Source organism: Rhipicephalus sanguineus, chromosome 6 (genome assembly GCF_013339695.2).
Source record: "Rhipicephalus sanguineus isolate Rsan-2018 chromosome 6, BIME_Rsan_1.4, whole genome shotgun sequence".
Lineage (NCBI taxonomy): Eukaryota > Metazoa > Arthropoda > Arachnida > Ixodida > Ixodidae > Rhipicephalus > Rhipicephalus sanguineus.
The window spans coordinates 136898650-136913505 of NC_051181.1; the positions used below are offsets into that span (position 1 = coordinate 136898650).

Here is a 14856-nt window from a genome sequence, read left to right on the forward strand (position 1 = left end):
TGTCCTTTTGCTTTCTCTGCCGCTTCTTCACGAAAAAAAAAGGGGGGGAGGGGGCACAGTCATCAAAACACCATTAACTCCCTGATTTCTTTGGTAAAAACTAACAAAACCCGTTTTTTTTTTCTATATGCCAGATTTTCACTTACAGATACACCTATCTGCCATTTAGTGTTCTGTAAGATATCCCACTCTCGTTCTTGCCGTTGTATCACCTGTTTCTCATTTCTTTGTATCTTATGCAAATAATATAGCAAAACTGTAACACAACGTTCACTCCTTTTTAAATCTTAGTGTGTATCTTAACCTGTTTGCCATTTCTTAGCGTTTCCTGAAAGTTTATCTTCCTCTAAGGTAAAACTATCTATCTATCTATCTATCTATCTATCTATCTATCTATCTATCTATCTATCTATCTATCTATCTATCTATCTATCTATCTATCTATCTATCTATCTATCTATCTATCTATCTATCTATCTATCTATCTATCTATCTATCTATCTATCTATCTGTCTGTCTGTCTGTCTGTCTGTCTGTCTGTCTGTCTGTCTGTCTGTCTGTCTGTCTGTCTGTCTGTCTGTCTGTCTGTCTGTCTGTCGAACGAACATACAGAATATCGCTGCCCTAGCTGCCATCAATGATACATTTGAATTGCCAACTTACTGCTTCAAATGCGGATAAAACATATACTTATGATGCCTAATCTCTTCCCCTCTTGATTTATTCATTGAATGTTTGATGGAGGTGATCAATGATGCACAAATGCGACAGAGACTGCTCCGAGCAAATAATGCAACGGTGGCTGTCGCTGAGTCTTCAAAAATTTAGCTTACGTACCAAATCTGTAGTATGTGTCATACATTCGTATTCCGAAGCCAGGCGCAATAAGCCCACGTTTCCGTCAAACATTTCCTAGAAATCCAGCGAAGACGTTCGCCTCGTGTTTGCAGAATCCATTGGGACAGAAGACGCCTTCGCGCCCTAAAAGCGCCAAGAGACAAACACCAAAAGACAGCAACCGCAAACCTAACCTTTCGGCGAGATGAGCTACGATGTTCATTCCCAAAGGAGGCAGGTCTGTTTCGTGTACTCACCTGCGAAAAACAAAGAGAGAGAGAGAGGAGAAAGGTGTGTTGTTTGCACCACGAACGCTCGGCTCACAACACGTCTTCAAAGCATACAACCACCTGACAACAACGATGACAGGTAATAGAACACGGGCGAGCAATCAACCTTGCACACAGCCGCAGCAATAAAAACAGGCCGCATAACGTCAAAATACGAACAGAACTTGTTAGCAAAACTACACAGTTTTCGAAATTACCAAGCGGGTGAGCACGGGGACCTGCGTAATAAGAGGCCGCCAGGTGGGGAGCTGATACTCTTTGTAAATTGTGGATGCAGCAGAAAATATTACACGAGTTTCACAGAAGTGCAACTTAGCTGCCAGCTACGACAGCTTGAAGGAAGGAAACAAGGTTCGTCCAACGCTGCCATACTCCTTTTTCGTTCGTTCGGTAGCTTCAATATTATATTGACATTCTGTGCCACTGATCCGGGCCCGTATTCAGAAAAACATCTTAGACTGTAAATGTTTGTAAGAGAATATTTCAGCCAATCACGGTGTGGGGCATATCATTAGCGAAGCCGGCTGACCAATGGGAAAATGCACTTACGAAAGAGAAGTTTTGTGAATTCGGCCCCAGATTTTTTTTTCTTGTCATCTTTCTAAACGCGCTTGTGTTGTTAAGAACGGCGTGTGCCCCCCCCCCCCCCTGGCTACGCCACTGTTCAAGGTGAATGAGTGATGGAATGTCTCAATGAAGGATGTAGTAAGCAAGCAAGTGGGTTAGTTAGCGTGCAAGTGGATTAGTTAGTTAGTTAGTTAGTCAGTTAGTCAGTTAGTCGGTTGGTTGGTCGGTCGGTCGGTCGGTCGGTCGGTCGGTCGGTCGGTCGGTCGGTCGGATGGATGGATGGATGGATGGATGGATGGATGGATGGATGGATGGATGGATGGATGGATGGATGGATGGATGGATGGATAGATAGATAGATAGATAGATAGATAGATAGATAGATAGATAGATAGATAGATAGATAGATAGATAGATAGATAGATAGATAGATAGATAGATAGATAGATAGATAGATAGATAGATAGATAGATAGATAGATAGATAGATAGATAGATAGATAGATAGATAGATAGATAGATAGATAGATAGATAGATAGATAGATAGATAGATAGATAGATAGATAGAGAGAGTGAGTGAGTGAGTGAGTGAGTGAGTGAGTGAGTGAGTGAGTGAGTGAGTGAGTGAGTGAGTGAGTGAGTGAGTGAGTGAGTGAGTGAGTGAGTGAGTGAGTGAGTGAGTGAGTGAGTGAGTGAGTGAGTGAGTGAGTGAGCGAGCGAGCGAGCGAGCGAGCGAGCGCCTTCATTGAAATGAGGAAATGATTGCACGAGCCGACAGGAGAGACCCAGCTATTGATCACGCGCGATACAAACAGTGGGCGAGGCAGCCGTAAAACGCAAACGCAAAGAATTGTGGAAGTACAGCTTTCTTGAAATTCCAACCGAGTCTCAGCAGCCCGGCTAATGCAAGGCCTCATCCGTGCCACAGATTTCGTTCAATGAGACAATCAGGGCTCGCTCATGCGAAACCGGTTCCTAGAAAGCCGGCGCGAGAAATGAAGGAATTCGGAGTATTGCTGGAACAGAGACCGAAACAACGGAAAGCAAGAATTGGAAATAACTGGGCGCTCTTGGCGCGGAAAGGGAACCGGCGAAAAAAGTGGGGAAACGGAAAAGGGAGCACTCAAGATAAATACGACTGATTTCGGTGCGGCCAATCACGCATACGAGATCCGAGCAATTTTAAGGCGCTCGCCAAAATGTCCGCTTTTTTATTCATTCATTATTCCTAGACTTTTCATTCGCTGAGAAGTTAGAGAGGCTGCCTTACTGCGGTTGTGTATTCGCATTACTTCGGGTTTTGCTTCCTTTCTGATATGGAAAAGAGACAGCGGCCAAATCTTCGAAGCATAACACGTATGTTCACATCCTTCGAGCTCCTTTACTTTTTTTTCTTTATACAACTGTACATTGGTCATTCGACGCATTGTAGATCTATTCGTATTCCTCAATATGCAAACCTGCGCGTTGCGGTCCTATCTAACCTAACCACTTTTGTTCTTCCCCTGCCCGCTAGCCGGCCCGCAGCAAGGGTGCTGTCTTTGTATCTCTTTATTATAGCTTATTCTCTACTGCCTGTCAAATCGTTATTCTTCATTCTGAAGAGATTATGTGGAAGGAGTGGACCCATATAAAAAGCGGGCCCATATGAGTAGTGGATCCATGTGAGGAGCGGACCCATATACGGAGTGGACCCATATAAGGAGCGAACCCGTAAGAGTAGCGCACCCTATGAGTGGATCCATATAAGGAGCGGAGAAGTGGACCAATTATGAATGGGCCCCTATAAGGAGCGGACCTATATGAGGAGTGGACCCATACAAGAAGCTGACCTGTGCACCCATGTAAGGAAGGAACCCATATAAGTAGCAGACCCATATAAGGAGTGGACTCATATCAGGAGTGGACCCCTATAACGAGTGGACCCCTACAAGGAGTGGACCCATATAAGTAGCAGGACCTATAAGAGTAGGGGACCCATATATGCAGAGGACCATATAAGGAGCGGGCGAGTGGACCCGTATAAGGACCGGAACCATATTAGGAGTGGACCCATAAAAGGGGCAGGCCTTTATAGAGAGCGGACCCACACAAGGACCGCGCCCTATATCGTGTCCAATATTAAGCCACATTGTCATAACGGCTACAGAAAGCGGCAGCTAATAAGAAAAACTCAGAGGATCCCTCCTGCATTCACCTAAGACGACTCGAAGGCGAAAGCCACCTATTCCGTACGTCTCAGTCGATATATTGATCCTGTCCCGCCACCCTCACAAAGCTTCCTGCACCTAACGTGATTTTGCACTGGTTCCAGGATCGGAGGCACCTCACCTGGTTTTGCACTGCCTCCGGGATCGGCCCACCTTTGACCAAGAGATGATGCCATGTAATGACGTCATCAGTTGATGTTACGTCATGATAATGTCAAAAGTTTGGCGATCTGTGACGTCATATGATGACGTCATCACGTGATGATGATTTTTTGCAGCACTGGTCCCCGACGTCCCTAGACGCTGACGCGGGACGCCAACGGTCAATTTTCGCGTTTGATGGGGCGTCTAAGGCTTTAAAAAAACTGAGTTGAATTGTGTTTACCAACCGACCCTTTATCCACGCTGCCACAGCTGGTAACAAATCATGCCCTACTTTGTGCCTCGATCGAATGTGCTGGGCGTATTGCTCAAGAGGACCCCACAATGGGAACAAGTGTTACGGACTATCTAAGTATAATGAGGAGCGGTGATCACGCGGATGCACGGAACACTATGTCTTCGCAGCCTTCGTAGCCAGAGCGTTCTTCAACGTGAAGCAATGACTTAGAAGCCTTGTAGACCGCAACCTATACAAAGGTGAAAGGCTAGGCTTCCGCCCGAACTAGTTTGTATGATGCCGACTTGTCATTCGAATCTTAGGTAAGGTGTTTAACAAGGTCATAGGGTCAATTAAGGTTAAGGTTCTGTATTTATTGAGATTATCTTCTACTCTGACATCCACCCGCTCTGCTGGAACTCTCCTGCACATGTTTGCCTTGGAACATTTGCCTGTTTTTCTTCTCTGCAGTTGAACTTCGCATCATTTTTACGAACACCGTTAGCGTCACCTTGTCGAGAGTCTATTAACATTCATATTACCAATGTATATTTACTTCGATGTCATGTGGGAAGGACACGTGTGCACGTCGAGGTGCACTCGTCATATCTTTTTAGTACAATCCTACACGAAAAGGTAGCGGAAAAATCAAGAATGAACAATGTTTAATGACAGGAAAGGCGTTGATGTTAAATAATATAGCATGCCTGCACGCTGCTACTCAAAAAGAAACAATAAAAGGAGTCTACTGCACAACACCAAGGTAATGAAGGAGAGCACCAGCTCGTGAAAATGTCACATATTTCATGACAACAAACTGGAAACTGCCCCATCGCAGTGTAGGGAAGTTTCACCTAAGCCTAACTTAAATAACCTTACTGTAGGCGACGTTAATTTGCTCATCAAACAGAGCTCGTCCCGTAACTTGCACGACCACTATAACGCCTGCAACACATGCGCCACCAGAGAACCGTTACTCACCTTAGAATAAGAAAAAAAAAATAACGATATGCACATGTTCTTCATTACTTAAGCACTCAGTTGGCAGTTAGCGGGTGCGCCAGGAGTCAGTGTCTATTCAGGCGTCCTCCCCGACATTCGCGCGTACCTTTATGGCCACTGCGCGCATTGTCGCCTTCCTTCCTTTCCGTCCATGTCCAAACGAGCTTCAGCAAACGTTGGCGGAGCATTTGGCCTTTTTCGTGCTTAGCCCAGGATGCCATGTCTGTGACCAATGGAGGCGGACGATGGTTTCTAGGAGGGGAGACGGGGGCTGGACAAGGGTGAAATTTAGTGAGGCGAGGCGCGAATGCGAATGGGCATCCCGCATTGTCCCCGGCTAATGCCGGCGCGCGGTAGTCAAGGCTGTCCCTCGTTCGAGACAGCGGCTATTATAATGGCCACGAGTCGCGGGAGAAAGGAAAAGCCGCAAAGAACGGCCCATCGCTGTGCGTACGAGCACGCGCGGTCAACGCTGTCGACGGTATCGAGTGCGTCGCCGAAACAGGAGCCGCGGTGGCGGGATTCTGGGTGAATGCCGGTAGCCACGGAATGGGAGGTGTATTTGGATGAACGGCTTATCCAGTTTACGAATGCTTGCAGGCAGTGAAATGAGGCGCTACGTGTAACAGTGAACTTTAACGAGTGCTACTTACAGACTAATAGTAATAATTGTTGGGGTTTTACGTCCCAAAACCACGATATGTATATGAAAGGCGCCGTAGCGCAGGGCTCCGGATATATCGAGCACTAGGTGTTCTGTAACGTGCTGCTAAAGCTAAGCACGTGGGCCTTTAGCAGTTCGTCTGTATCGAAATGGACCACCGCGGACGGGATCGAAACCGCGACCTTTGGGTCAGCAGTCAAGCAACATAACCACTAGACCACCGCGGTGGGTGCATTTTACAGGCTGCTTGTGGTTAAATACTAAACCAGATGAAGTGCAGCACTAGGATGCGTTCCCTGATTGCCTTTGTCTTATCGCGTTGTGACAAACGGTACACATTTACAAAGATTTGCCTGTCCGTGTCTTCACCAACAATGAAGCCACAAAGAAAACATTTGCATTTGTTCCATCAAGTTTCGAACTCGCTGCTCCCGAACCACCACGCTGGTAAAAATTTCCAGCTTCAAGCCTCCGTGAAGTCCCGTGAAGGTTGTAAGAAAAAGCCATGGGTGGCCGTAATCAGTAAACGAAATATGACGTCTCCTGAATTGGGCTAATCGTCGATGAATCCTTGCGATTCTCTCGTGAACTTATACTCCTCGCTTTCTTCATGAATGATAATCGCAGTGCAACATGCAGCACTACATCTTTGTTACGGATTATAGTGCTTCTAGTGATTACATATATACACGCACATGTACGAACACAAGCACGAACATACACAAAGAGAAGCGGTTTGGGACCCCTCCCCCTCTCTCTCGAAATAAATGTCTGGCTAGAACCCTGTACTTTCGCTCATGGCGCAGGATATTCCCAGCCGTCAACGCTGCACCTCACATCGGGCCGTCGCCATAAGCGCAGCTGAGATTAGGTAAACAAAAGCTGTACCATGATAACGGCCCACTGAGTGCGACACGCTCTTCACATATTATCCGAAGCTTGGCACTAATCGGCGTTGCACACGTGAAAAAACAACGCGTGTTTCTGCGCAATTTACGTTCTCAGCCCCACAAAAGCGAAGCGCGCTACGTCGACTCCGCGGTGTCGTATAGCTCCATCGCAGCTCCTTTTTTTTCCCCCTCGACAAAGACGCCGTCGCCCATTTGCAGCTCGCGGAATTACTGCGCGACAGACAGCTACACTTTCGCGTCATTACAGTGCGCCGACGGGCCGCGACTATCGAGGACTGCTGCGCGCAGCGAAGACGAGGCACTCCCTGCGACTAACTCCCTGTCACTCGTTTGCTCTCTCCCTATCTCTCTCTCCCTGACACTGGGTCCTCCTCTATGCCTAACGTCGCGAGTCGCGTGATGCGCATCGACTTTCCACGCTCCTGAACTTACTCGTCTCCGTAACGCAGCTCCTCCCTAAAGCGACGCTCGGTTTTTTCATAAAAGCTCGACGTTCGTCCGGAATAAACTTCCACGCTTGCGGGTGTGAAGCTTAACGGCTGTGGGGGTGCTTTAATTCCCGCGCGATTCGCTTAAACAAGTTTTTTTGTGTTTGTGTGTGTGAAGTGCGATGGAGAATCCAAAAGTACTGATGAGTCAAGTTTTGAACGCTTTCTTTTTTTTAAGGATACGTAAGGATCCGTTAAAAAAATTCCACAGCATATCCACGGGGTGAATGATGATGAGTGGGGCGAAGCTCTCGTACGGCAGGATCTTGGCGGCGGCGTCGCGCAGCTTCACGCCCAGTACATCGTCAACGACGTGAGATCGGGCCGGTTTATACTAAAGGGTCGATGAGAGACATGGCGTCTTGCAGCTCATTTTAATTTTACATGTACGCTGTGAATTTTTATTGTTTAATCACGCACAGGAGAAATCTCACCAGGCACTACCCTGGAGGTAAACAATGGCTGCTAATGGGGAATGAGAGACAGAAGAAGTCGGCTTTTAGCTAACACTTACACTTCTACTTCTACTGACGTTTCCTACTGGAACATGCCAATGGCTGCTAATGGGGAATGAGAGACAGAAGAAGTCGGCTTTTAGTTAACGCGCACGCTGCGAATTTTTTATTGTTCAACAACGCACAGGAGAAATCTCCCACCGGCACCAACTTGGAGGTCAAGATATGGTACTAGCGTTAAGACTGGTTACGCCCTACGACGGGGACGAACGGGTGCCGCTTTAAGGAGCTTCGCCCCTAAAAATTAACGAAGATTTATCGTCGAATGCGAGAGAAACCTGCATCACCCTTACCGTTCTAACTGATTCTGATCGCCCTGAATTACCTTGGTAGCCAAAACTAGACAGTATCGGACAAAAGTATCAAACAGTAGCCAAGCTTATTTAACAAAAATGGGGAGGGGCGAAGCATGTAGCGAAGGGTGTTCAGGGAAACCTGGGGAGCGGCGAAACATAGTGTTTTGAGAGAGATTTCTTTGACGTGGCTTTAGTGGTGTCAAGCCTGAAACAGCGAATGTAGGGAAAGGTGCTTCCGTTCCTCTAACGTCGTCGGAAAACTGCATCCGAATGCAGCTTACCCTAAGGTGGTGCTTCTTCTTCTTCTTCATTTTCTTCTTCTTTCTTTTTTTACTTCTTCTTCCTCTTGCCTACATGCCCGGTTTCAGTTCCCTACGGCATGTAGGGCAGGGTGTTTCAGCTCCACTAACGTCGTCTGCTATTTGTTGGGCTAACTGTTGCCTTCTGCATTTTTATTGGACCAGTGGCGAGTAGTGAGATTTACCCACTTTTCGTGGCGCATGCCCGTTTCATGATGAACCGTGACTACATGACACACAGCGACGACATTAGACGCCGTCAAGCCGAGCCCCTAAAGTGCTGCGCACCTAAAACGCAGCAATTTTTATTAAAAGTTGGGCTAGTTGGTAAGGCAGCATGTTTGGTACAGCGCGAAAACGATGAAGACGAGATAAAACAAAAGGAACACATACGAGCGCTAACTCGCAACTGAAAAAAAAATTGTTTAAAGAAAACATGAAGGTAAGAGCAAAAAGCGTAAGTCAAGCATCGTTGTCTATTAAGGACAAGGAGTTTGCCTATCTCTCAGCACATGTGCCGTTAGGTGATGCGAAATCTTTTTTTTTCAACCTTTTTATCACTTCTGCGCGATGTTGATACGTTTTTGCTCTTACCTTCGTGTGTTCCTCGTTTTTTTTCTTTTTTTTTTCAGTTGCGAGTCAGCGCTCGCCCGTGTTCCTTCTCTTTTACTTTGTCTTCGTCATCTTCGTGCCCTACCAAACATGCTAAAGATGCAGGAATTATATGCATAAATACGGTACGCTTCGCACAACTTCATAAACATTATTTTTCAATTGGACGAACTTAACGCTAACTAGAATTAAAACGGAAATCGTTGAGCGCTCCCAGACAAAATGAACTGAGCTGGGATATGGAGTTTTACATGCAAGAACTGCAGCTAATCTATGAAAGATTCCGTAATTGATAGTGAGAAACTAATTGCGAGTGCGTCAGCTTCGTTAACTAAGGCAGAAACTTACATACGCTGGAGCTTTATTTATTCTGCCTTCGTCAGGGTAACCTTGAAGTAGTCGTGAGTTCTTCGGTTAAATAAAGCGAACAAAATTAAAACTGAATTGTGTATTCTTGTTCTCGGCAATGAAATGCTGCGAGTGCGAAGCCACGAAGGGTGGGCGGCAAGAATGATAATAGACATTTATAGTTTAGCGTTAGCGTGATAGCGGGGGTTAAGGGAATAGCGTTACCGTGCCGCAAACGTTGGTTGGGGACAGCGCGTTTTAGTTTAGCGGGATAGCGTTTACGTGCCCAAGCTGTGACGGTGGCGCCGTCTAGCGGAGGGTGAATGCGGTAAGAAAACTGAAAAGAAAGAAAACTGAGAATGCTCGCCTGTATCCCTGCACACAGCAATATTACTACTTTTTTTTAGTAACAATAAATGCAAATTAATATAAACCACGCACAAAAGCGAAAATTTTTATCTTGCAGATTTGTTTACACCTATCTCCTAGTTAGGCCTAGGGGCGTTCGAAATGGAAGGCGATCTCAAACACTACGCTAAGTTAACCGTAATACTCGGGCGTCGAAGCTACCTCAAGGCAAGCGAAGCCATTGTTCACCACGCAAACACGGTAACGCTAAATCTGAAAAATAGCGTGCGTACGGTAAACGCTACGGGTCGTTTAGCGTACTGCGCATGCGCATTTCGATCCCGCTATTCCGCTAAGCCCGCTAAACTATAACTGTCTAATATCTTGCACATTTTGATAATTGACGATTAGTGAATTTTTTCCTTAATTCTCAGTTTGCGCCACAAATATCTCGTTAAACCTTAACATTCCACCACGAGAGCAAAAGTGAGAATGTAACCACGGCGTCTTAACTGAAGCATTCGCAGTAACAAACCCGTTCAATCCTTTCCGGGTGTTTTTTGAGGAACCACAGTTCCCATTTCTCTCCCCGCGGGATCCGCGTGAAGCTACACAATGCACTCGTCACCATAAGGTCCCTTTTTGTTCATTATCTGCTAAGGAGCCTAATGAAAGCACTGTACAAAAGAAAAAAAAAAACAGACATATCAAGGGAGTCGGCGCCAGAGGAAACGTCGCTTCTTCTTTAGTCGGGACTGCTTCTTCTTCGCATGCAGGCGGGAACGGGGGCAAAGAGGAGCGGCGCATCAGCCCATCATTGGGGTTCGGAATATTTGACGATGACTCAAAGCGCTGATCATCTCCGCTTCCTTCTCCTTTTTTTTCCTTCTTTTTTCTTTCAGTCTCCTCATTCCTTCCTTGAAAGACGGGTCCCCGCAGTGACAGGATGATGACGGCCGTTCGATATGAACAATAGCGAGCGTTCAATTCTCTTTTCACGTTACTACAGTTTATTTCTACAAAGCTTGCGTTGTGGCTTCGCGTTTTTTTTTTTGTTATTATTATTATTATTCGCTCGCTTCGCTTGAGATGAGGACCGCGACCCCAATATACTTCGTCGAGGCGGCAGCTGAAAACGATGTTCCTCGAAAAAGAAAGAAAAAAGGCAGCGATCGGTGTATCTATGTGCCTGTGTGGTAGCCAGGGGGGGGGGGGGGGGGCGAGAGTCGAAGAAAACGGAGGGGGGGCGTCAGAAGGGGCACCAACCATTGTCTTAGGAATCGATTCTCCGGTGCCAGGGCAGCTGTTCGCGGTTGCCCTTTATGGGGCAATTCCCAGCCACGCTCAATAGTAAACGAGCCAACCGCTCCGCTGCTTCGTCGTATGCAGTCGGTACGGAGCCAGCTTGGCTTTGGTGTTCCCGCGCGAACTCTAAGACGCCTTTCTTGGGCCGGAACGTTTCCCAACTGGGGCTCGCATATGCGGTTTTGGACTTCTTTGAAATGGAAAGCGAGGGGAAAACAAGCAGGTCTGTAATGATACGAAGAAGGCCATCGCTCCTGTACACAAATGCGCATTTTCGTGAGATTTGATATTCGGTTGGTCATGATGACCCGCATCGGCTCGACTTGACCTCGTCGGTCTTTCGCGAACTTTTGTTTCTCTCTCTCTCGGAAAAACCCCTGGCCATGGCCTCCTGTAAATCATGCCAATCTTTCACCATTCACATATTACTAGGTCATACATACAAAATATTCCTGAACAGGAGTTTTCGCTGGCGCCAATGTTTTAACATTGGCTCCAGTGACACCACCTCCAAGCAACAACTGCCTATGTCAAGGCAGTTGTTGCTTGGACAAAGACAAATGTGCTTGCCGAAATGCTGGGTACGGCGGAGCCCTCTGTTCAATTATTTTTTCATATCTTCAAGCTTGCGTCTTCCCCCGAACTTCTTCCTTACTTAGAGTTCCCACATAATAACGCAACCACTCGTGTTAAACACACAGTGGGAGGCATAGCTTGCAGACGAAGAAAATGAGAGCCATTGTCCCTCCCGGACTGAGGCCAGCGAGTCGCCTGTGCCAGTGGATTCCCGTACCAAGGGCCCGGCTATCACTACCTGGTTTTTTTCTCAGATAAAGTTTCTTTCTTCCCTTTCTTTCAGCACACTTCCTAGTTGCCACTGTGTACTGTGGAATATTCGGCGACCGTAACGTTCGCCCCACCCATGAGCTTATTAAATGTAGATTCGTCCTGAAATCAATGCAGTAAAACTGCAACAGCTTCGAGCGCATCATTCACGTATTGTCGACCGTCATCAGCGCATCCATTTCGGTCATGCGAGATAACGTAACAGTTACCGAAGAACTTTTCCTCGTCCACTTGTACGAACTTTCCCACGGAAACTGTACCATCGCTCTAGGCGGCTCAACGCATGGCGACAGAGACATACCACAGCTGGTTTGTACGCAACTTTACCGTCTGTGCTACTGCTATAGACCAGAACACAGCGAATTCCATGCGCATCGCCATTTTTGCATCGCGCGTCGCGCCATCTATCGCACACGCGACGAAACAACATGCGCGGGCTGCCACGCCAGCAGACGCTACACAGAGCAAACGTGGAACTTCAGAAACTCAGCCCGTCGGAGAGCGTGTTTCGCGTCTTTGCTAGCCTGGACATTTTCGCTGATTTTATTGGAACATAAAGAACATCTTGCTCATGCAAGTCCACAATGTATACAGTACGTGCTGAGTGGGCTGCGGAAGCAACCTCGTCAGATACGTACGCTGTTACATTTGTAAAAAAAAACGTTCTCGCTGTAGTACGCGTGAATCGTAATTGCAGTGCAGCTCGCGAAAGAGTGAAACGATGTTTTGTTGCCCCATATTACAAGTTGTGCACAAAGTTTTGTGAGAGCTCATCATTTCAGCATGCATCGCGTAATAATTAGAGTACGCTTTAGGGGTAGTTTCGCGGAACGTAATTTTTGTTTCACGGGCGCTCTTACAATAATGCGTCTTGCTCACAAAAGCGTGCTATCAGAGAGTATAACCTGAAGTATCGTTCAGCGATCCCTTTTGGAAGCTACCCGCGCTATTTTCTTCTTGTAACGATGGTGCTTTACAAGCGAAACTGTGATAGTCTTAGTTACGCCGGTTAGCTACGCCTGCGACGTAAAGGACACTGGCGTGAGTACTGTTTACTTACGTGCCAATATATGTATTATGTGGAGATGGATGCCTCGTGTCCAAATAAATTTGAGGACATCAAACACTGAAATGAAAGCACGAAATTCTGGCCAGCTGTTGAGGAGCACCGTGCCATTTATTACCTTTTGAAGACGAAATCTCGAAGGCGTGGATGCCATTAAAAGCACTAAAGCTTAATACTACGTTGAAAGTGGCAAAGCATGCTGATTGCTTGTGCTTGAAAGCACTACCTTGCACTAGATTTTCGTCAAAGGAAACGCTCAAAGGTATGAAGTGCACCCCCACACAAAGCTCACGCCTGCCTTCAACCCAGCTGCGTGTCACGCAAATTACGTTCGCAAAATGAAATAGGTGGGCATCACACTGCAGAATACACGCTGTTAGTGTACTTACTAGCGCATTTTCACTCGGCTCCTAGTTTTTTTGCTTGAATCACAGTTATCCGCTCGCGGCGAAGCTGAAAACACCGCACCAGCACTATTTCCGTGGCGCGTCGTAATCGTCGCAGACAACGCTAATATCCTCTTGTTGCGCAGCTTCTTTTGGCATCCAAAGACGACGCAGTAGTGCCCAAACGAGCTCTTATACGCTGAAGCGGCGTGAACGGATACTTTTTCGCACTTTAAAGCCTCAGAACTGCAGCTTGCCCTGTTTACTTGGTGCAGCCCGCGCGCGCCTTGGCAGCCCCGGTCAGCCCGGCGTCTGTGTGCGAGAGTATCCGCTCGGCTCGCCAGCAGCCTGGGTGCGAGACAGGCGTGCTCTGGTGTAAGGTGCCGTTTATGTACAAGAGGGCACTGCGGAGCTCTAATTTAACGACCGAGTCTCGCCGATATTGCCCTCCAAGGGGCTTGGAGAAAGTAGACAGATTTAGTTGGGTGTCTACAGCAGCTCTGTCGACGCTGCCTGCCAGCCATTTTTTATAGCAGGCTGCGTCCGTAAAGTTGTTGCGGACGCTCAACTAAATCTGCCTAATGAGATGTTCGCGCGTCCCCCGTCTACTTTAGTCCACTGTCGGTGTGGAACGCGCGTCTCAAAAAGTGAGACGCGTGCTCCAGACCTCCAGACCGACCGCTTTCGGCCATAGTGCGTTCTAACATTAACGGACTATATATTTAAAAAAATAGAGGCTGCAGACGCGCGTCGCGTTCGCCTGTAATCGGGAGACGGTACAGTGGCCTCCGCGATTAGCTCCGGTAAAGCAACGGCGCGTTGTCGAAGCTAATCGCGGAGGCCACGATGGTGCCGTGGCCTCCGCCATCAACTCCGGCAAAGTGCCGTTGCTGCGGTATTATGTTGCTTCTTCCGCCCGCTACGCTGCGCTTCTGGCGTGGCTGTCGCGCGTGGAAGACTCCGTTGCACGATGCTAATAGCAACCAACCATGCGGTGGAGCTTTCCAAAGCGACAGAATATGGTGCTTCGATGCCGACGCCGCCTGCCGTCGTACGAAGGGACGCTGGCATCAATGGCACCCTACGACGGCGACACCTTAACACACAGCCTATAGCGGACAGAACAAGCAAAATAGAGCCGTGACCGTACAAGATGTGATCGCGACGCGTGCCTCTGCCCCGCCATGAAAGGGCGGACCATGGCCGAACTAGAGGGAGACACCTGCGCCTGTCTCATTAGGGAATTTTAGAATAGCGTACGCGAAGCTTTGCGTTAGCGTTTGTCGCCACTGCGCATGCGTGATACGCTATCCTCTTGTGGGCCACCATTAAGTGACCGAAATGGCGGACGACCGCAACGAACGCTATCTTTGCGTACGCCATTCTAAAACTGCCTATTTTCTTCGTGCCCCCAGTGGCGAATGCCCGTGACACTGGGCCGTCCAGTGAGTAGGGTGCCTCGATGTGTGAGCGAACGCACGCATCAA

General features: G+C 47.6%; 1 protein-coding gene across 1 annotated transcript in view; it reads right to left on the reverse strand.

Moving 5' to 3' along the window:
• Nucleotides 1-14856, reverse strand: part of LOC119396506 (glutamate receptor ionotropic, kainate 2) — a 347512-nt gene that overhangs the window by 138654 nt on the left and 194002 nt on the right. The gene's annotated exons all lie outside the window — the stretch shown is intronic.